Source organism: Pseudomyrmex gracilis, unplaced genomic scaffold, assembly GCF_002006095.1.
Source record: "Pseudomyrmex gracilis isolate BER0280 unplaced genomic scaffold, ASM200609v1 scaffold_137, whole genome shotgun sequence".
Lineage (NCBI taxonomy): Eukaryota > Metazoa > Arthropoda > Insecta > Hymenoptera > Formicidae > Pseudomyrmex > Pseudomyrmex gracilis.
Genome location: NW_018020721.1, coordinates 150,418 through 174,448, shown reverse-complemented (window position 1 = coordinate 174,448; position 24,031 = coordinate 150,418). Strand labels below are relative to the sequence as shown.

The 24,031-nt window shown below is 43.6% G+C and overlaps 1 protein-coding gene across 2 annotated transcripts in view; it reads right to left on the bottom strand.

Moving 5' to 3' along the window:
* The window catches only part of LOC109856882 (CD151 antigen-like), an 81,035-nt gene extending 59,224 nt beyond the window's left edge, over positions 1–21,811 (bottom strand). For both annotated transcript variants that reach the window (XM_020432599.1, XM_020432600.1), the window contains exon 1: positions 21,498–21,811. The gene's annotated coding sequence lies outside the window, so the exon portion shown is untranslated. The remainder of the gene's footprint in view (positions 1–21,497) is intronic.
* Positions 21,812–24,031: the final 2,220 nt, after the last annotated feature.

Below are 24,031 nucleotides of genomic sequence, written 5' to 3'. Positions count from 1 at the left end.
GCGCGAGGTCGGAGTGCGTCATAGTCGGTAAAAACACATTAGTCGGATTCATTTTCAGTTTGCACACGAGAGAAATGTGTTCTTTGTAGAATATTAAAAATCACGACACACACACACACACACGCCAGTTTTTTACGCGAGAGTACGTGCCAGAAGCGGTAACTTTCAAAGACGGCGTTTATTTCGAAAAATGTGTACATTTTAAACAGTAATAAATGTTTTTTTTTTTTTTTGTGCAAACATTAGACACGCTCGCGCACACACATTAGACACGAGAAATGTTTTAACACCGACGAAAACGCAACGTATGTTTTATCAAGCTTTCGTCCTTGTTCGCGATACGCGCTTCTTATTTCCCGTAGATCTGCAATTCTCATTTCGTTTCATAAAACGCGGCGGTACAGAAAAAAAACAAAAAACAAAAAAAACACGCCTTTAGATCGTCGAAAGTTTTAAAAGTTCGAATTGTGTGCCAAAGAATCGTGTGGTGTGGGTGGACAAGCGCGGAAAGAGAAAGTCGGGCGCGGAAAGAGGAAGCACATGATGCGGCAAGATGAATGGAGCTTTGCTCCGGGGAAAAACTTTTTCTCTTCCCGTCTCGGACATCGCGGAAAGCTCCTTTGATTCGCTTCTCATTGTCGAGTCACCAACAATATCCGACGTATCAAAAAAAAAGATTTCTTTTTCTCTCTCTCTCTCTCTCTCTCTCGAACTTCAAAATAAGAATTCGCATATTTCGCTCGCAAGTTTATTTGCGCAATGCAACAAATAATCGAACCGTATTTGTATGCGCTCGACTTATTGGCCAGGCAAAAGTTATAATTCTTGTCGGATTATCCGACATTATATATAAGGTCAATAACCTTTAACAAAAGGTCAATGACCTTTGACGAAAGGTCGATGACTTTTAACAAAAAAATCAATGACCTTTTTTCCTAACAAAAAAACGGTAATAAAAAATTTCATGAAGGAACTATCCGCGACTTTTTTGTTACAATTGCCGAGATACTTCGCGCGATACTTGACGATCCACTTTCGACGTCTTTTGCGATGGGGAAAAAAATCCGATGAGAACTTATCGTCCGGCTTATTGCGCGGAACCCGAAATAGAGAGATGGAGAACGAAACTTCCTACTCTCGTCGCGAATAATAATCCATGCATAGAGACCACGTACAAAACCCTTCCCCCGTTTTGCTCCCTGAGCATCTCGATTATCCGAGCGATGCGCAAACCATGTACGATATTCAAATATTAGATACATGGCTGTCGTGACACAACCCGTTTCGTCTGTCTGTCTGTCTGCAATTCCGAATTTTACTCCCATCTTCTTCGTGTCTCTCGTACGCAAGATACCATTTTCTCGTGGTTTATAGAATTTACGGCCGTATGTTACTCGCGCGGATAATAAATGTTTCGAGCAAAATTGATATTTCCATCTCGAAACAATTCCACAAATATCAATATTTGATTGCGAGATGTGTTCGAAGGTTTTTTATTTTTTAATAAAAACTTTTGTCATTTTTTTATCTAACATTCTACTACAACTAACGAATGGCGATTGTTTAAAAGCGCGCGACATGATGTTTGCGACGAGATTTGTGACGTTTTATTCTCTCCTCCACCTTGTAGTTACTCGTGTCGATGCGTATAAAAAAAAAAAAAAAAAAAATGCGTTTTTCGCGAAAAAAAAACGCAAACGTTTTGGGAAAAGGTTCTTAAAAAAACATGGAGAAATAATATATCGCGTAATGTTACTTAGATTCGCGGGAGCGAACCAATTTACCAAAAACGCGCCGCCGATACGCAACACAAAAATGAAATTCACTTCGTATTTCGCGAAATGGAAAAAACGGAAATCGGCAAAACGCCGATGCGCACACCGCTCCGAGCGTATCTGCAATTTTTTTGTAATGAGTGCAATCGCGTGCGAGGAATATTGAAAATATCTTTTGCGAAAAATATTACTTTTCCTTCTCGATTGACTTTTTTTTTTTTTTTTTCATATGTGCGCGCGCGTTACGCCGCAGATGAATTCGGTTTGTTCGAAACACTTTGGCGTTTCACGCACAAAAACGACGCACGCGCTGCGATAAATATACACGCGCACACGTTATTTTAATTATTATTATTATTATTTTAATATCTCTCACGTGCGCGCACTCTGTTTACGTTTAACTACTCTAGTAATTATCAAATGCGGCACAAATTTCGATAATCGCCGAAAACGTTGCGCACAAAGAGCGCGGAAGCGAGAAGAGGAAGTTCAGATATCGCTCCAATAATCCGCGCTTACTGTTTTTTCAACCGGTTCTCCGTTTCCGTTTACCTCGGACAACGTCTGTATGACGTACAAATATTAGATATCCGGATGGCGGGATTGGGAAGAGAGGGCGTGTGTCGGGCATTCACTTTTCATGGATCCGCCGTGATCCGAAAACTGGCGAATCCTTCGCAAAGAGAGCGATACGGCGGCGGGGCCGCAGGTAGATCCGCCGTTTTATCGTCGTCCGTAGGCGGGTAATAAAGTTTTCATCGTTTCGACCACCGGCTGCGCGGAAATGCAGTTTCCCTGTTAGCGGCTCCGAGCGTACACACAATTTCGAACGTACGGGGACGAAGGCGGAAAAGCAGCGCGAATTCGAAAAGAGAACAGATTGACGAGCTTATTTTAATCAGTCAGAGATCCACTCCCAGCGGGATCCTCGCCGTGCAAACAGGATTTGAAGGATGTAAAAAAAAAAGTAAGAAAGTATCTTAATAGGAACAGACGGTGCGGGCGCAAATCCCGCGGGCGCGCAAATCAAGTTGGAAATTAACAAATCTCTCTCTTTTCTTCATTTTCTCCGAATTTCGGAGTTTAAAAAAAAAATATAAAGTTCATTCGCACTTAGAGCGTCCTCTGCAAAATTATTTCAAATACGAAATTTAAATTTTCAAATCTTTTTGCGATACATCCCATAACGCAAAGATTTTCACGCAATTTTTATGTTAAGAAAACGCATCGGTTGCGATAAAATCGCTCGCGTTTTGTTTTTTTTTTTTTTTAGATTTAATCGAATAACACATTCGATTTTCCTTCTCTTGAAAAAAGAAACAAAGAAAATTCCTATCGCTGCTCGCGTCTTCGAACGAAATTCACGAAGTGATTTCGAAAATCCGGGCGCGAAACGATCGAGTGCGCCGATTGTTTCTCGAAGAGAGAAACTTCGGTGAGATCGGTTCCAATTTTTCCGCGACGCTCGCGACGACGGCGATATTATGTATGTAACACCGTCGTGCTTCGCTGCAGCATTTCTACGGCTTTTAACCAATAGATTTCTCCCATTCCGCGACGGGGTCAAAGCGCGCGGATGCCGCGCGCTTACATACACCGACCGGGAGCGGATGTGTCCGATGGATTTCTGAGTTAGCGGCGCTCTTTTCGCTCTTTCACAAGCCAATCGACATAAAATCCGATTTCATTATTCATTTGATCCCCTTGAATTTTGCGCGCAAGGCTGATAATCCGCGCGCGTGGAATTACAACGTCGCGAGGAGCAGCAAAAATCGGCAAAGCCAAACGCGCACGGTCAAAAGCAAAAATGTGCAAAATGCGGCTGTAAGCAACTGTAATTCGAAATAATGTAATCCTAATGCTCTTATCTTCTTAATGGAGAGTTTAACAAAAAAAAAAAAAAAAAAAAAGCGGATAAAATATTGCTAATATTTTATGTTTGCGCGATTATTAATGTTATAACATTAATCCACGAGATATAAAGATAATCTCCGACAAGAGAGATTCTTATCTCCCTCTCTCTCTCTCTCTCTCTCTTGTTATTAGAATTAATACTTTCGTGTTTCTCTCCAAGCCCGCTATATTGCCTCTCTTCGGCAGGAAACTCGAAGATTGTTACACTTAACGAAGTAAACGCGGAAACTTGTCTCGATGTCGTAGCTTTCCGTGAAACGCGACTCTTTATCAGTCGTACATTTTCCCACAAAGTCACGGTTATTACTTTCAAACACGAACAGTCTTTGCGAACAAATCGATAATTGATCCGCGTTCGTTATCTTAATCGTACGAGCGAACTTTTGACATTTGAATTTTTCCTGCGATTAGTATTCGTGTCGTCCTCAGATCTAATTCCCGGAGTTTCCTTCGAGAGAAAGCGAGACAGATAGAGAGAGAGAGAGAGAGACACGGCGTTTAATTTAATAACCAAAACTCCAGCTGGTCAGATAAACGCGCTTATCTCGAATGTATTCATCGGGCGCTAACCCGCAAAGTCATAACCGGGGTCAATTCAGAAGAGAAAAGGAGGTGGTTCTGGTTGATGCCGCCACCGCCGCCGCGTTGTCCAACAATACGGCGGACACTTGGCCGTAATTTCGCCGGCCAATAGCACAAGGGAGGATAACTGCGTTACGTGGGATTTCGATCTCCCTCCGTCGAGCGGGAGAAATTTCAGCGGGATAGCGCAAACGGGCCCCGGGGTGCAATCCACTTACATAGCTAATATCCACCACCGTGCACAACGATGGATATTCTATTAACGTTCCGGACACCTGGGCGACATCGTGTCCCAAGAATATTCACGCTAAAATGTAACTCCGAGGGATTTCTTAAAGACAACCCCCAATCCGCAATCTTCTTGGATAAAAATAAAACCAGTTTTTCTCCGCGTAATATTCCACGTTCATTTTCTTTTTTACAGTATAAAATAATTTAACACAATAACATTTTTTAAAAAGTCTCAATATATATATATATAAAAAGACTAATGGAACAGTTTTAATTAATGAAATTAATCTAAATTTCTCCTCTCTCTCTCTCTCTCTCTTTCTCTTTCTGCGTGTATGATTGAAGTAATGTTTATTTTTATTTAAACAAATGTGACAGGACTTCGACATATCAGTTAAAACAACATTGATAAATACAAATTGCAAGTAGCGGTTGTTATATTCGCGTTTCCTCGCTTTTATCCCCGCAAATTGACGTTTCGTGTATCGGCGCGCGATCGCCGAATATTTAATTAAATTCGAGACCCGATTAGACAATAAAGACAAATTGAACATTTTGTTTTTATTCGCGCACACTTTTTGCGAATTCTCTATTAAACGTTGCGTCGCGATCGAAGACGCTTGTCAAAACGCGAAGCGAAGCGATCAATTCGAATCGTTCTAACAAATTGTCACGTAAAACCTCGTGTGTAATCTTCGCGATGCAAACAAAAAAATCATCGCGTGTCACATCCCAATGGGAGGGATGCGTGATTTACGCGATCAGAAACCAACTTCGACGCTTTCGCTCATTTAGAGCAAAGGCCGCGCAATCGTTTGCGCGAAGTGGGACGCGCGAAAATTAGATCCCGCGTGTTGTAACACCGACGACGACGACGACGACCGCGATTAGCAAACGGGAGCGAGAGATCAGTGCGAAGCGCCGCCGAATCGTGCGCACGCGCGCGCGTTTTGCCGGGTCCATTGTAAACGGATCTCTCTCGATGTCTATTGTGTTAAGGAGCCCGTCATTAGCACGCGCGCGCCATTAGTGCCGCAACGGGGGCTGTTTATCGTCTCACTTCAATCAGGTTTAATTGATTTGTCAGAGGATTTTCTTAATTACTTGCGCGAGCAACCGAGCGCGAGGAATACAAGCGGGCACGTCGTCTCTTACGGTCATTTTTCCTAAATTGCTCGGATTACGCTTTAATTAATTTCGTTGCGATAACATCGAGAGAGAGAGATAGAGAGCAGCGTTCACGAGAGTAGCAACCGGGACGCAGCGAGCGAACCGGTTTGCATCCTCACTCGTTTCAAGATATTGCGTCACACACACATTGCGCGTTGTAATCCGATAATTAATACGCATCAAATGTCGAATTAACAAACGCGATAAATTTTTCTCTCGAATCGGATCTTTTATTACACGTCGTCGACATACTCCGACAGATTTATACTTTTACATGTAAATGGGAGACAGACGAAACACTGACACGTGTATCGAATTCCGATGTTTCGCGAGTTTACAAGAATGGATGAGAATACGAATCATTTTTGTGTCATTCGCGCGCGTCTAGACTCGCACCGACTCGCATTATCGATCTCTTTCGTGAGTTCGTTCTTCTCGTATAAGGAACAGCTGCCAATTAGCAGCCTCCGATGTTTCCCCTTCGTGCTCGACCTGTCTATCCGATCGTTGCAAAACAGGAAGCAACGAGGAGGAGAGCCGTAGGGGATGTGTTTGAGCGCAACCCGATAAACCCTATCTCTATCTATCTATCTATCTCTCTCTCTCTCTCTATCTCTCTCTTCTCTATCTCTCTCTCCTCTTATCTCTCTCCTTATTGGGATGAGCTTGAAATTGATGCACATCTGCTGTGTTATCTTTGCAATAAGGAAAAGCAAAATTGAAACGACTAGACCAGTTGCCGCATCTAAATAGATTTTTTCTTCAACGTTGACACATTAATTAATACGATCAGCAATTACTCAGTCTCTCTCAGGAGAGATCGCAAAAGCAATAATTAAACGATATATACTCGTTATTTAATTAAAGCATGATACTGATTTAATTAAAGTATGTAACGATCAGATATTGAAGTCAATATTCTCGAAAGGCAAAATAAGAAAGCGTCGTATCAATTTTCCAACGTGCACTTCGATCTTTTTGCGAGCCTAGCAGCTTGTAAGCAGACCTCGCCGCGAGGTCGAAGCGTGCGATCTTAATCACGAGACCGGGAGTAAATGAGGCTAATTAGGATTTAACGTATGCGGTCAGACTAATGAAGCTCAACGACCAACGGTAGCAAGTTTGCGCCGGAAGCAGTAGTTGGCGTAACCGTGGCAACTTCACGTTCAAAAGACGAGAGATATACCTGCCCTCTGCACCATGTGTCTTAATGTGCTTTAGTGGCTTCACCAAGAAACGCGCATAACGAAGTAGCGTACTAAAACAACGTCTCGTACAACAGACGAAATAATAAATAACAATGTCGAAAGAGAAGAGTATTCCGGTCGAAGAAGACGGTGTGTTTTCTTGGAAAAACAAATATCAAAGTTTTTTCGAAACAGCAACGAAACAGCGTGGCCAAAGTTTGACGTTAGTCGGTTTTCTTTCATCTTCGTAAAAAATTCGCTCTCATAAAAAAAAAAAACACCTCTTTCAAACTTTTTTTCCGGAATACTCTCTCAATATACATCGCACAAAATATTTGAACAGGTAGTTCAACCGCTGAAGGAAACGGCTGTGTGTAGGTAAATGTTTTTAGCGTAACCGTGTGCCGTAAGGTCGTTCCCACGGATTGGGACGCCGGAACACAAGACGTCCTAGCGCTCCTCCTCGAGAAGGTTAGAAGCATTTTCATGAAAGAACAGAGTGTCGTGCCAACACAGCACACGGTTTCCAACACGAATAAAGTACGTGTGTGCGCGTGCGTGTGCGTGTGTGTGTGTGAGAAAAACAGCGCTCGGTGAAAAATTCGAATTTCAAGATACCGAACAAACCAAAGACGACGCGACGGTAAGTAAAGTCTTCGAACAAATCCGAAAGGAAACTCCCCGCGGATTTAAGAGGCGCGTAACAGGTGATTCTTCCTCATCGCATCGGACGCTTTATGGCACTTTAAAATACGATTTGGCTCCACGAGCAAGCGATCGTGGAGTCGTAATTAATGTTGAATACGAAAATACTCGGAATTTCGTTACTCGCCAACTTCTAATGGAAAAGCGGCGAAAACTCGAACGCTTTTAATCTCTCGCGATGTTATTAAATCCCGATAAATAATTCTCTCTCGATAAAAAAATATATTCTAAATTAATACGCGAGTTTTTATTTTTTTTTTTAAAAAAGGAAAATATAAAAAACGCTCGTTTAGTAGAAACGCAACTGTAATATAACGAAGGTCAAAGGTTTCTATTTTTTTCGAAGGTCGTTTCGAATCTCTATAATTGCAATTCATTGTTTTTAATCACGAAACGAATTTCTTCTGTCACGATATGTAGCAAGTTTTATGATTAAAAAACTTGCACCTCGAGCCTGTGTGAGAAGTTTAGCACCTTTACGTTCGGATTAACTCGCTAGATTTACCCCCGGTGTTAATTACATTGTGCATTATCGTACGAGGTGGTTTATGAAACACGATGTGAATTATGATGACTCACTTTCCTATGTGACACGTAGGTACGGTGTTTATACCGCGCGGGAAATGAAGCACGGCAACGTTTAATTTTAGATATTGCCGCGCGACGTTGAGAGAGAGAGAGAGAGAGAGAGACGACGTTGGTCTCTCGCGTTCGTTCGGAGTTACATTCACAATTAGAGGATTATGCTTATACGCTCTCTGACGCGAGCTCTGATCCCTTCTCTATTTACTACCTGAAAATTGTGTGAGACCCACCGCGTGAGGTCGAGAGATCGTTCGACGTAGTTCTTTCTTCCCGAAAGAAATATCTCGGGTTTTTTTTTTTTTTTTTATCCCCGAAACAGGTACAAATACCTGAGATACCGATTCTTTGATAAAAAGAATCTCTTGCTTGGCCGCGACATAAATGAGCAATGACGCGCGATCACAATTTTAGAATCGACGTTAGAACAGTCAGAGATGTTTTTAGTAGATAACACACACACACACACACACACATATTTACAAAAATTTATATTTATATTTTTGCAAAATTAAATCTTTTCGGAGAAACAGAAAAAATACGTATAGTTTTCTTTTGACTGTCAACGAAAATGCAGAAAACAGAGAGAACGTATCTTGAAAATAATCCGCGGACGTGAGAGAACATAACTTCACAAAGCTATCATCCAGGTAGGAAGTTAATGCATGTAACACGCGTATCAGGTATATTCTTTATAATACACGTGAAATGAGATTACTTTGTGAGACACACCTGATGCATGACCATAATGCTCACAACAAGAATGCAATTACAACTTTGTGGAAAATTGGAAATAAATTGCGTTTTCCCGTGCGTTTCCGTTCCGACATCAAAAGACGATGCACACAAATGGGGTTTTCTTTTGTTTTTTGTTTTGTTTTTTTTTTTGAAAAGTAGAAAAATCCAACGTCTCTTGTTCTCCAGACATCCCTAATATCTAATCCGATTATTTTTACGAAACAATATAATTTTTCCATAATTAAAATCTAACGTAGAGTGTATCTCTATCGCGCGTATACGAGAAAAGAAAGAGAATTTCCACTCGCGGAAATTCTCGCGAAACTTAAAATCGTCGAATTGTGAAACGAAACGCTGATTGAATCACGCGCGCCTCGCCGAAGACTCTCTCGATGCCGAACGTCATTAGCAACATCCAATTAACGAATATTTTCGATTTCTCGAAAAGGATTTTCATCATGAGCGCGGAAAATCGCGACCGTGCGAATGCAGAGGCGAGCTCCTGCTTTTTTTTTCTCTCCTGTTTAATGGCTCTCAATTCCCCTGTTCGCGCACCCAATTCGCCGATCCATCACGGCAATTCGACGCGTTGTCAATTAAACGAGCGCAAGAACCAATGACCGGAAGTAATAGTCGATCGGAAATTACGGAAAAGGTCTCTAACGGTTACTGAGATGCGTGTCAGTCGTTCGTCATCGTATTCTTTCTTTCTCTCTCTCTCTCTCTCTCTCGTTGCGGAAGTACTTTTAATATTCATCGCTCGCGTTGAGAGCGCTAAATTAGTACAGTTACTGAATTTTCCGCGGAGGATATCCGCGTGGAAAGTTTATTTAAAAAAAAAAGAAAAAAAAAAAGAAAAACTTTCCAACTAGCATTGTCGCAGCTGCAACAATCCTAGTGACCGTCGGAATTTTGTTGCGGAAATTAAATAGAAGATCATATTTCTCTCATATGCTACAACTATGAAACTCGCGCGAGGCCGAACTTTCGGTCAATCGCTCATATTACGTGACAACAGCTGACACATCCCGTGAGTGAGAAACGTTAGCGGACGCAACTCTCCGAATTAATGCAACGTGGACAGGTCGAGATATGCCGCGTTATACAGACAGAGAGAAGAGGGGAGAAATCCGAACGCGCGCGCGACTGGCACATATGCGATGTGCCACATATACACACGCATGGTTGGATTTATGTCAACGTATCTATTACCCATGCGGCATCGGCGAATCTCTCCTGTCGGCGCGATTGCATAAGCGCGAAGCGCAGCCAGTCGAGAAATCCCGATGCACGCGCGGTCTCTGTCTCTTCCGATTCCCGTTATAAACGAGCTTTTATTATCGGAATGCAGATACCGGCCGCGTGCGCGAGCGCACGCGCCCACGCACGTGCGTACATACGTACGTGCGTGCGTGCGTGCGTGCGTGCATGTACGGGTGATAGCTGAAGGCGACCGAAAGTGAACAATTTTATTCGAACGTGCGGCGTATTAAGACGTACGGTCGTTTTTCACGACGTGAAAGTCCGCACTCTGGAAAATATACGAGCGGAAGACCATCGGAGCGCGCGCGATTTATCACCGCTCGATTGACGTAACGCGCCCGATTGCGAATTATAATGTTCGACGATACGTCATGTATCAACACGTTCGCTTCGCGAGTTTTTTTTCTTTGGATCACACATTTATTCGTTACGCGAGTTTGACCGCGTACGTTCTTACTTCGATATTCACGAGATATTTCACGATGTCTCTGATAAAACCCGACTATACGCACACGTCAGTGCATCCATAAAAAATAATGCGAATAGAAAAACATCAAAGAGAGAAAGAGAGAGAGAGAGAGAGAGACAGATTTTAAAACTAAAAATACATTGCTACGTAAATGGAAATGTAAGCTCGTTTCACAAAATTGTATTATTTAATACAAACAATAATTTTATGTATTACATACACGCGGCAAAAAGATTTAGAGCATCACTTCATGTAAATTTTTTAATTAATTTTATACAAACACAATTTAATTGTTTATCGGTACACTACGTTTTTAAAATTTTTTTCGCTCTTCAAAACGTGCCCGCAATAGTCGCAATATATGTGCGCGCATAATCTCGTTGCAATTAAAATATTAACATCGCGGTAAGTAGCTTATAATACCTCGCGCGTGATTCGAATGAATTGAAGTGAAAAAAGAAAAAAAAAGAAGCTTAAATCAAATTCCGCTTTTGATCTTCAATTAATTTCGTCTAATGGTTTCCTCCTCTTCCATATTGATTTTACCTCACTTTATTTAATAATTCAACCGAGAAGCTGATTCACTTTGGTCAAACTTTTGCTTAACTCACCACTTTTCATTGTTGCGCGGATGCGCGCAAAAATGCTTTTCGAGCGCGATCCTCTCTCATTTCTCTCCGCATTTATCACATCAATTTTTGCGCGAGGCAACTATTTGCATAAAAAGCAGAAACTCGACTCGCGCGAAAAATATTCTCGGAATATTGTGGTCTTAATTTAATCCGATGATATCCAAAGTATACAAAATTGCAGAGACAGATAAGAGAGAGAGAGAGAGAGATTTTTAAATCACGTATAAAAGTTTTTTTACGTTACATTAAAAAAAAAACATACAAAAATTACATAACGTGTAAAACTAAAACAAGTTTTAGAGTACATTTTGTTGCAAAATAAAGTACACACGTTTCCGAAACACAATTGTATCGAACAACGATGGAAGAAGGAAATCGTTTCGATCGTTGACAACGTCTTGGCACGTTAGAACGTGGAGAACTCTGCGCGTACTTTCTTTCATACACCTACGCACAACTTGCTCGTGTACACTTTCGGTTCGCTACCTTCGATCTTTCCCCCTGCCACCCGTTTGAATTATTCAGCGGAATTATTTATGAAGTTTCGGAACGAGGAGATCAAAAATATTAAATTTGCACGCGGTTTCTCGCACGGCTAAGTGTGTGTGTGTGTGTGTGTGTGTGTGTGCGCGCGCGCGCGCGCGCGAATTGCTAGTTCATATAAAATTCATCGCTCGCGTTTATGCGCATGGCAAAATAATGCGCGCATTTATTAAAGATAGTCTTCCCCCCACAACGCGCGTAACACTTAATAATAGATTTAGAGATCCTTCGTCGAACGAGGAGCGCATCTTTATGAGAGACGTGTAAACTCCCTATTAATTGTGATTGTATCTCGCGCACAATCCCGCTGGGAGTGCACGCAGCGTGTATTCGTAAGTGTAATTGATATTGCATTAGGATTAACGATAATTTAAGTGCTTTAATTGGATTCCCGTTGTAACTCACGGCGCGTAATTATCGCTTAGCAACTATAGCGTCGCACATAATCGAAACGTTAATTCGATATAACGCGCTGCTCGAGACAACACATCGCAACGTTCCATTTGGAAAACCACCACATTTTATTCGGTTTTTGTTCCGAAAAAAGCAGAGCGGGCAATTTTGTACGCGAGCGAGCGTAAATCTCTTCAAACATTTGGAGCGAGTGCGACAAAATAATAAGCTCTTATAAATATTGTCCGCGTGTGTGTCGTACGTTACTTCCATCTTCTTGAATAAATAAACGTTTTTTTTTTTTTCGAAAATTATACAAAATTCTGTCACGCGCGCGCGCAACGACAAAATCATCCAATAAATAGACGGCGGAAAGGGAAAGAATGCGCGCATTTTCGACCGATGATGGAGAGAGATGAGGAGAGCGGCATGATTTTCGCTCGCAAACGTACTACTTCGAAGCAGAAGCGTCGAGAAAAAAAAAAGGCTTTTCATTGCTTATCCTCGTGGAAATGGCAAGGTATCTCTCTCGCGGACGGGATGTGCGAGAATATGTGAGCCACCGCAAACTCCCGTATTAGTATCATGCATCTCTCCCGTAACGTGTGCACTTTTCCGCGCGCATATATCGGAAAATACTGAAAAGTTTCGCGCACAAAGGATGATGCTGAGACACGTCGTAAAAACGCGCGTACGCGCGCCGTTCGTGAGCGACGGTACTTACATTGCGCGCGGACTTTGTTTCATAAAATGTCGCATCAGCACAAGCATTTAAAAAGATCCTTGTTTTATAACATCACTTGCGCGTATATACGGAGATCCCATAACACTTTCATAAATTCCATTTATTTCGGATCTGTACAAAGTTCGCGATACATGTGCGTCGCAATAAAAGTTGTGTTACTTCTTTACGGCAAACAAGAACGTATAGATTTACGTATTTCACACACAATGTCCGACGAAAAGAAAAAGAAAACAGAAGATATAGAGAAGAAAGGGGAGAAATACTTGAAGACCCGAATGTTTATTCGAGCTCCAGAGTTTCGAGGATTATTACGCCCGCGGGGGGTTTTCGTCTTTTTGCGATCTCCGATCTGTGTGGTGCACGCGCGCACGTACCAAATCACGAAGCCCGAGAACGTTGCTCGAAAAGGAGCGTTTTAATTGGCGGCAAGAGTTTAGAGAGAGGAGATCGAGAGCTATGGCACAGCCAAGCGTGTATCGCAAATTTGCATGGGAAGGCAGAGAAAACGACGAAAAAGGAAGAGAAAGGATAAGGGCGGAGAAGGATTGACTTTTAAGGCAGCGATTCGTGAGTCAACACAAGATTTAAAGGGCATCGAGATATCGCGGCGGCGAGACCGGAGAACAAGGGGCGTACAAAAGGCTATTTGCGTAATTAGCAGGCGATCGGCACACACCGGCCGGCCGCGATCTCGCGCAGATAACCGGGTGACGAAACTAACGAGGTGTAAATCGCTGAAATGTGTTTTAATTAATGCGCACGGGAGTTTACGCGTCGCGTGAAAAACCGTCGCGAGAGAACGGCGAACCGAATGGCGTCAATGAGGCGCGAACGTAATATCGCGCGTGAATGAAGCGAACACACAAGAAACGTCGCGTAAAAAAAAAAAAAAAAAAAAAAACAGTCGACACAATCGAACGGATGTTATTACGCAACCCCGATATCAAGCGGCGAGACAAACGGGCTTTGTGCGCGCAAAACTGACCGTGGTGCAAATCCACCGAAAAAGCAACAGCAAAAAGGCCGCCGCGAGATGTGGCGCGAACAGTTCAAAAGTGGTTTGGCGCAAAATGTATCAAATACCGCGCGCGCGCGTTTGTTGTTAAATACCAGAACGAAGCAAGTCTCTAAATAATCGCCCGGCAAATCTGTGCAGCATTTTGCGGCGTAAACACACACACACACACGTGGAATTGTCAAACGCAAATACGATCAATCTTACCCCCTGCTCCCCAATGAAAATCGATTCACCTGCAGATCATACCGTATTACATATTTATATATTTACGCGCATGTATTTATGCACGTTTGCGAACAATTTTATTACGGGAAAACCGCGAATTTTCCCTGCTCGACGCTCGTTGCTGAATAAATAAATGCTCTTTGATCGAGAGACTATTTCGCTCGGGGCGCGGATATTGCGTCGGGAAATGTTGCATTTTCGCGAATTTCCACGCATTCTCTCTGTCCGAACGAACAGCAGGGCTGTGAAGCGCGTGTCACATAACTATGTCGATGATTTAGAATATGTAAAACAAACTTTCGATGAAAATAGCATTCGTTCTTCTCTTCGCTCATTCGCGCGCGCGCGAGATCGCGCGTTCACGCGCACCACGCAACCCACGATGACGACCCCCACGTATGTAACGTACGCACGCAGAAATGCACGACGCGATATTGCGAACGCCTTTATTGCGCGAGATAATGCTTCATTAAATCCATGTTGCCGCACGCATAGCAGCTAATAACCGATGCAGAGTGCTTCGATCGTAAACCATCGCAATTTTGACGTTACGTTCCGGCATCAATTTTATCTCCACCGTGTACACGCCGCAATTACGACATAATCGTCTGAATTTTAAGTGGCCAATTAATACGTTATTCTTCGCGCTCGGCCTTTTCCACGGACGTTAAAACTTGTTTTTTTCTTTCTCTTTCTTTTTCCACGCAATGATTATCTCGTAGCCTCGTTACTTTCACTCGCAGGATCGGACGGTGACGTTTTTCGTTAGGACAATTACGTTGTCAAAACATTCGAACGATGACGTTAATCCGAATGACCGAGTCGTTTCTCCGGCGTTTAACCCGATCGGCGACCGGCCATAATTGCCTTCGCATCCTTCGCGCGGCGAACTTCACACGTTCCCCACATCCCGTTAACTAATCACGTATCCGTTCCACTCATCACACCGGCTAATCCTCCCCCAGAAGTGGATTTTCTTCTCCGCGAGAGATATTACTTTTCATCGAGTCTCTCCACTTCGTACAAAAAAAAAAAAAAATTTCCCTCTTATTTACTTATCTCGACGATTAACGCGCGAAATAAAAGCAGCTAATGAAACGTTTTATTCGACTTTTGACAAGAATTCGGAAAAAAAATGCGACGAGTTAGTAAAAAAATCTCGACGAAATTTCCGAAAAACAAATTCCCATTTCACGAGGCGCGCTGGATTTTTTTCGGCTACGTTGTTGCACTTTTTTTCCCTCGAGAGAGAAATGAGATCGCTTTGTGCGAGAACTTTATTACACCGGGAAAACACGCGCGTGCGCGATTGGTTGGTATACACGAGTCACGTAATTTTCCGACAAATTAGGAGATTACGCGCGATCGCGCGGTAAGAATGCCTCTCTCTGGGAAACCACCAGAGAGAGAGAGAGAGAGAGAGCGAACGCAATTTCCGGAGACGCGGGATTTTCGAAATTGGAATTCCGCGGAATCTGTCGGAAGACAATGCCGGATGTTTTTAATTTTAATGCTTTCATTAGGAAGTCTCTCGTCTCTCCCCTCCCTCTCTCTCTCTTTCACGCGCGAAAAACGACGCAATGTGGGTCAGTTTGCGATGTCGTCGTCGCGTTTTTCGCCTCGGGCTCGCTCGGTTTATCTATTTCCACGTCTTCTTGCTCGCAACCCGCATGAAACCCGTAATATTCGCAACACAGTTAATGAGAGACGCTTTTCAAACGCGAAAAGCTTCGCGAAATTTGCGCTTATCAAACTTTGATCGCGCGATTCAAAAAGCAGCGCAGAAATATTTCGCGCGAAATTGCGATCCTATCGTAACGTATTGTCACTCGCGCGCGTTTCTTACACGCTGTGTTTCTTATCGCGGTCTCGTTTTTCCACGTACACGCGCCCTCATTCGCGCGCACACACACACACACACACACACACGCGCGTTGATGTTCCTCACAACGTCGGAAGCAGAAGACGTTGCGTATTGCTCACGAGAAGAGCACAACCTCTATCGACTTTTTTCCCCTCCTCGACTTTTCCGCACGGCAGCGCAATCTGCCAGGCGATTGTTTTTTGAAAAAAAAAAAACAAAAGAGAAACAACGGGGAACGAATGTGACACAGGCAAATTAGCTGGCTCGGTTTTCCGCGCGTTTTCCTCTCTCGTTCTCTCTTTCCGGTTTTTCTCCGCAACAGGTAAAAAAACAAATCGGCGATTTGACCGTCCGCGAAACATAACGAAATTGTTGCCGCGATATATGTTGAAAAACACGAGGCTATCGGGAACAATTGAATTAATTCCTCGCGCGTAATCCGCGAAATGTGAATCGCGGAAGAACAACGGAATCGATTCGTACGCGAGAGAGAGAGAGAGAGAGAGAATAAGGTTTGAAAGCAATCAATGGCGGAAACGAAAACCGTTAACAAGATACGCCGCCGGAACGATCGTAAATCGCGATACCGACGCGATCGTTAATCGCCACCAGACTCGTCGTATAACAACAGATTCCTCGATAGTTTCTCGTCGACAAATAATCGCGCGACCAGTGGATTAGGTGTGTCAAAGCGCGCGTGTCTCGTCTGAATCTTTTGCGCAAGTTAACAGCTGAGTGTAATCGCTGAGAATATATGTATATATATTATTCTGCTCGATGCGGAAGCGGATTTATGGCGAATCGCGACGTTGAAATATCGAATCTCTCGGAACGAAGTTATGTAAAAAAAAACAAAGAAGTAAAGAACAGTAAAATGTGATTTAAACAAAGATCGTCTGTTAACAAAAACTAAAAATGCTGTTATCGCATCTAAAATCTTTTATATATCTTCCTTTTTATTTTTCAAATTTGTTAAAAATATCAAAAAAAAACAAACTTTTATATTTCGACTGCGTACAAGTTACGTCAAGGTTTTTTATTTTTAATCAACGTTCGTCCCCGTGACAGTACTGGCGCGTTGATAAATTATTTATAAACATAATAAAAACACTGCAACACACACAAATCGTGTTCGCGCTCGGTTTTTCTTTTCATCCAATTTGGAAATTTTGAAGCCATTCACCACTCGCTAGATTCATATTTTCAGAATGTTTTTATAACAGAAACGTTCATATCTGCGTGGCAAAAGTTTAAAGATACGAGCGTATTTTTTCAGAAAGCAAGCTCTCTTTCGAGATCTTTCACGGGACGGAAATTGGTTGCGTTCGGCGACGGAAATAAAGAGACGCGCGCCCGCGCACATCGTGGAATCTCTCACGTAGCCGTGCGCTACGTGAAATATTCATCTTCTTTTCATCGGTGTTACATTTTGAACAGGATCCTCCTCCTTCTCAGGATGAAGGTGACGAAGGGTCGAGACAAGGCGGATTTAATTTAAGTTTCGCGCTGCAAGTTTGCGCGCGTTTGGTCGCGCGCTCGAGTCGAGTGTTTTCCGTAACGTAATTCCGCACGCGCATTAAACAATCCGTCCGCTTTGGCGGATGCAGGATGCAACGTAAGTAACGCAAGTTCCTCCCTTCTCCTACCTACCGCCGCTGTACCGATGATGACGCGCATAGCTAATGCGCGCCAGATAACAACGGTAACGAGACACTTGACACCCAGAACGAGCGCACTCTGTTACGTGTACGTGTCGCTTTCCGGGTGTAACATCGCACACCTGCGATGAGCAACTGTTGTTAAGCAACAACGAAGCGTGAACGTCGACACAGCGCGTCGACGCAATCCATCACTATTAGCAACTCATCTGTATTACACCCGCTCGCGCGTCTTATCATAAGCCGGGCTTACCTCAACACCCTTTCGTCGACGCTACGCGGTTCAAGTGCTCTCTCTCTCTCTCTCTTTCTTTGTATAATTGATCGCACGCGAATCGCGGATAAAAAAAAAATTTGTATTTTTTTCTTTCGATCTCTTTCACGGGAAATTAACGACAATTAAAAACACGAGACGTGAGTCGCGTTATACGACGCGATTAAAAACAAATTGTCGAAGAACATTTTTCTCATTGAACTTGTTTATTTTGGAAAATCGGAAACGACAAAACTGCACAGGTTGCGTTAACGCGCGAAATGAAATCGCGGATGCAGAAATCGCGCGGGATCGTTGGAGTGTAAATTACCGCTTTCCGTCGTTCGTCGTGATTTGAAATACTCCGGCGGGTGTTGCGGCGGTGCCAGGCCTAGATCTGCTACGTCGGCGTTGGATTTATCGTTTGCCTCGCGTCGGCGAACAAGGTAAATCAAATTAGAAACGTATTCGCGATACGACATATTCAGCGCGGCAGCCTAGATCCGTGACGGAGATTATTTTAAGGGGGCAGCCTCGAGGCGATCTGTGCATGTGTGCGTGCGTGTGTGTGTGTGTGTGTGGTCGAAGCTAGAGCGCGCGATGAATATGAAACTATGCGAAAGAAACTGTGCTGAATCGTTACGTTAAATCTTTTACAGAGCGCAGCGGCGAGCGATCTAACAAGAAAATTACTCTCGCTCGAACAATCTCTCTCTCTCTCTCTCTCTCTCTCTCTCTCTCTCCTTCCACGTCATTCATTTAACGCGCGCCATGCCGCAAAACCGCAAAATGTCTCGAAACCGGAATCTCAACTATCGCTCTACATATTTCTTATAACGCGATCCAAGACTCATCTCGCGCTGATTATTTTGTTCGATGTAACTTTTGCGATGACACTTACGTCGATTGCGCATTTCGTCAAATAAAACTGTTTTTTAATTATCGACATTCTCTCGACCATCCACTTTCAAAGCGCGTTCGGATTTCTACTTGTTTACAACTCTCTGCGATCGTGCTGAGCTTGAAACAAGCGGCTGAAGTCCTGTCAAGCGAGGACGAATCTCTCTCTTTCGATGAGAGCAAGAGAGACGTCTAAGCTCTTTCTCACAAGACCCCCGGAGTTTGAACCTCGGCTCCCACATATCGCTCCGACGAGCAGCACGTCGACCGGAAGGATCTCTCTATCTCTCCCTCTCTCTCTCTCTCTCTCACACCTTATTTCTCTTCGGCAACTTCGGCCGAGAAAGAGATAAATCCCGTCAACGTTCGCGGCAACTTCCGAGTTCGCGGAACCGAATAACAGATATTACTGAAGGAGAGCAAGGCCGTCGCGCGGGAAAGCAACTCCGGGAGAGACTCTGGAATAAACCTCGGAATTGTGCCGCGTACTCGACCGACACGCAATATCCTAGGGGAGAGAAGTGGAGAGAGAGAGAAAGAGAGACATGTGGAGCTGGTGTTGCACAAACGTCGCTTTAGCGCGAAAGCCTGTTCAATGTGTAGCTCCGACACTCGCACGGGCGTTGTTTCGATGTCTCGACGGAGCACAGAATACTCGAGGGATGTATGTGTGTGTGTGTGTGTGTGTATTTTAGTTTACAAGCTCGACGATAAAATTACTCAAGGGCGTGTAACTCAATTCTCTTACAAATACATAATTTGCGTAACAAGCACGCTAATTTCGTCAAACACCGCGCCCGCTCCTCGCCTCTCAAATGTTTCAATTTTCCAGAAGAAGGGAAACGTTCGAAACTATTTATCTCTGGTCGACAGTTTATTACTTTGTTTTCTGAATCGCGTACTTATCGTTTTTTTTTTTTTCTCACTTTCTTTCTCTTCACGCGACTCCAATCGATACGACTAAGACCTAACGGAATTTTTCTCTCCTCCATCTCTTTCCGCCCTCTAATCTCTTTTTTTTCCCCGCATTGTTAAAACGAGCACGCGCGCAATCAGATCCCGAGACGTTTGGATCCTCAAACATCAGGTGACGTTCTCGTCACGTTACACGCGACTTTTCGATATTATTTTTACGGATAAAAAAAAAAGATCAGATATTACACACAAATCGTCATCACACGAAATAGTCACAGCTCCAAACGCTTGTTACTGCTCCACTTTTCCGCATTATCTCTCCGGAATTTGTTTCGTGACGCAAAGCTATCTATATCGAGCGCGACTTAAATATATATATATATATATATATATATATATATATATATATATATCGAATAAAAACTTATTGTCTCCTTGTGTTTTCAACACAAGCGTAACAAAACGGAAATTTTATGTGACGAGTAAACAAAGAACGCGATCAAAATCAAACAAGCGACATTATCTCAGTAAAGCTCTCAATAAAAATCAAGGTACAAACCCGATAGCCCGGCTCGTATGTAATTTTGATTACAAAAAAAAAAAAAAAAAAATGATAAAACGCTCGATGGAAACAGTGCGATGTGTTTCGAGCAGCGAAAACATGTCTCTATTCAGAGATACATATACACGTCACCGATTTCGCGGTAATACGATGTAGATGAAATACGGCATTCAAAACTGGTTTTTTTTTTTTTTTCCAAAAAAAAAAGGCTGTCTCAGCCACTCTCGAGTAATACACCGGCTTCAATTCACCAGTCATTCGCGTTGGAAACATCAACGCAAATAAAACACGCGCGTTTCTATTTGCCGCCATTCTAGCCCTCGTCAGCAAATTTACAATCGAAAATGTAAAGAGTGGCGAGGGTTTTCGAGCGCGCGTGTATTTGCTATTCGCGGCGAAATATGAAAAAATTTTTCCACGCTCAAATGAGCAATGTTACATCTAAACTTGCGGCGAAAAAAAAAAAAATTGCTGACCGTCGGTTCTTAGAACGTACCGCGCGTTCGCCGGGGACGCGGAAATTTATAAATGAACATACCTACGTGTATAATCGCGCGAAACTCGTCGTCGGGAAATGTGTTGAGAGAAAACGCAACAAATAGATACGTACACACCGGTGCAACAAACAGTTTTAGCAAATTCTCTGTGTTGTTTTTGTTGACACCTGTTTGTTGACTTTGCGAACGGTCGCGCAATTTTTCGCAATCAACAGTTCGCGTTCGGGATGAAATTAAGCGCGAGCACACAACTGATATTCGTCGTTGGACGCGGCTCGATCGGTTATTTTTGTTATCTCCATAGTTTTTTCTTTCTTTCACGGAGGTTATAAAAGACCGGCAAAATCAATACGCGCTCTATCTTTAAGGGGGAGGACGTTTTTCATGAAATATGCCGCTTTATATTGCGTATACCCGGCAGGTTGTGCGGCGTCGGTAGTTGATAGTTTGGCGGCAAATTCACCGCGAACGCGCCTAGTGAAACGGAAAGAACGCGCGCGATCACGTGATCGCGCAGTGCATCAACACAAATTTGAAAATGGCGCAATATTCGCGCCGCGCCGACAACAAACGAGTTTACGATCCTCACCTGGGATTCTAATTCCAGCGGCGTGAATGGCTTCGTTTCTCTCGCGCTACGCTTTGTGTGTATGTATGTGTGACGTGTCGTACTTACCGAGCTTAAGTCCTTGAGACGACGATCTCGCGTCGGCAGCTCTCTCGGGAGGCGGCAAAAACCATCCACCGACGATGACCTCCGACTTAAGCGTCCGACGACGTTTACGTAATGGCCGTGGCCTTTCGCACTCGACTCGGGATTCAAATCAAATCACGACGTACGAAATGAGATCACTGAGGACCGTGCGTCACTCGATTCGAACAAACACTCGTTACGCGACGATTGGATCGGAGAAACTCGGCGCGCGCGACACCGGCGTTCGGAAGAAGACAACGAGCGAACTCACCACGTCGAAGGTCGGAGCACGACTGAAGCGCGTCGCGACTCGATCGCTGTGAAGTAAACGTCGAGTGCGCGCCTGTGCGCCCGCCGCTCCCTCTCGCCGGCATAACCTGTCAATCTCTCACGGAGCGGACTCGCGCGATTATTTCCTACGCGCCGACAAGCTAAAACGCCTCCGCGGTAATTTGCAATTTTAAATAAATTTCGCCCGATTATCTCGTCTCGTAAGGTCTTGTCTGTCTCTGTGTGTACGTGTGTGTGACCGGCATTGGAATTCAATTTTCCCGTGCGACTGAACGTACGCGAACCTTCGCATCTGTTACACTCCGGCGGCGCTTCCAAATTTCGCAAGGTGTTCAAAAATGGTTCAACGTGTTTGCTTTTCGCGAGAAGCTGCAGCAACGTCCGGAGATCATCGATCAAGGTATGTAAGTAATTTGCAAAATAGAATTAGAAAAATCTATCGAGATGTTATTGCGTACACGCAAAAAATTTCGACTTCATTCGCGCGTTTGTGATTCATTTTGTCGCGCGGTGTGCGCGTGCGCGTGATGCTGAATTTATTGCGAACAGTTTAAATTATTGCGCGCGCGTGTGTGTGTGTGTGCGCGTGCACGGGAAACGTCACGTGAATGAACAAAGATTCCGCGATATAACAGAACGCACAAGATCTATGTAGAGACTCCGGTGTATGAAAGGCCGTCTATTATGTGTCTTTTCCGTGTCGCGAGAAACAAAAGCGCGAGAAGGAAAACACGTAACCGAGCGATAAACAAATGGTTGTCAAGCGGTGCCCAAAGAGGAACCTGCTGCAACTGCCGGCAATAAGCATTGAATTATAGTCCAGAGAGGGCAATATAAAATCTTGTATGTGCACACACACGTACACACACACACACACACCGTATAAATGAGCGCTTTAAAGACGAGATGTTGTTATTAGACGCAAAAACGTAAACGAAAAATTCTCCTAGTCGTGCGTTTCGCTTGATCGTTGTTTTTTTCCATCGAGTCACGCGCGATACAAATTACAGTAAACAAAGAACGAAACGAAATTCTCTAACAAAAAAAAGGATGGGAAGAGAAAAAACAGGTTTGTTAAACGAAAACAAATTATCAGTAATCGAAGAGAAGCTTTTATTATGAAATTCAATTTCTATACACAGAAGATGCATTTTGATATCGGCGTTTGCGTAGAAACAAAGACAGAGAGAGAGAGAGAGTATGTGTGTGTGTGTGTCTGTTTATTTGTGTGTGTGTGTTGCGATGAGACGTGCCGATTATTTACAGAATTCCGAGAGACAGTTACTTTGTGCCCGTCGTTTGCGTTTCAGTGGGCGACTGTTTGATTGCGCGCGCGGCGGAAAAGTTATCGGTTGCTCGAGCAAACGTGACGAAACGTTTGCAACTCGCGCTCGACATAATCTCGATTAGCAATCGTGACGTTTTGCGAATAAGGACAGCGCACGTTGAACGGAATTTTAATGAGCTCGCGCGTGTTTCTCATAACGGATATGAGAGAACAGAAACTTTGCATCGAAGTCGCGCGAACCACAAATATCGCGAAACACGCGCGCAATCCTGTGTCTTGTATACAAGTATGTAAGTGTTTTTTTTTTCTTCGCGTGGCACGTGCGAGTTTTCGTGATGTACGCGCGAGTGATGAATATGCAAAACGTGTGAGAGAGCGATGGGGAACGACGATGGTGGCAAAAGCGACCGTGTGACAAAAGCGAAGGTAACGATGCTGGCGATGATGATAATGATGACGACGGCGACAGAAGAAAAGCGCGATGATGAGCACAACGACGGTTCCGCGCTCGGCCGTGAAGATGTTCCGCAAAACTCGACTCGGGAGGAAAACATATGCGGATCGTTCGTTCTCTCTTCCAGATCCATGTTACGACGCGGGTGCTGTGCGAAGGGGGAAAGAGAAAAAAAACATAATGCATTAGCGCGGGAAACGACTGCAACGGGAATAGTGCGGAATTATAAATTGAGGCTAATGACAAGTCGATGTGGTAGCAGAGACGAGAGGAGAGAGTGGTTCTCGTTGATTTTCCTCCGGAAACTCGAATGAGCACTAACTATTATCGTGCTAGATGATGATGTCGGTCCGATGACGTTATTGCGAAATTAGTTTGCCCGCGATTACATGCGCTCAGATTAGAGATAGTTTGTTTTTAGTTCGTCGACCGTGCAAACTAGTCCTTTGTGTTTCGTTGCAGTTTTGTTTTTTGTTTTTTTTT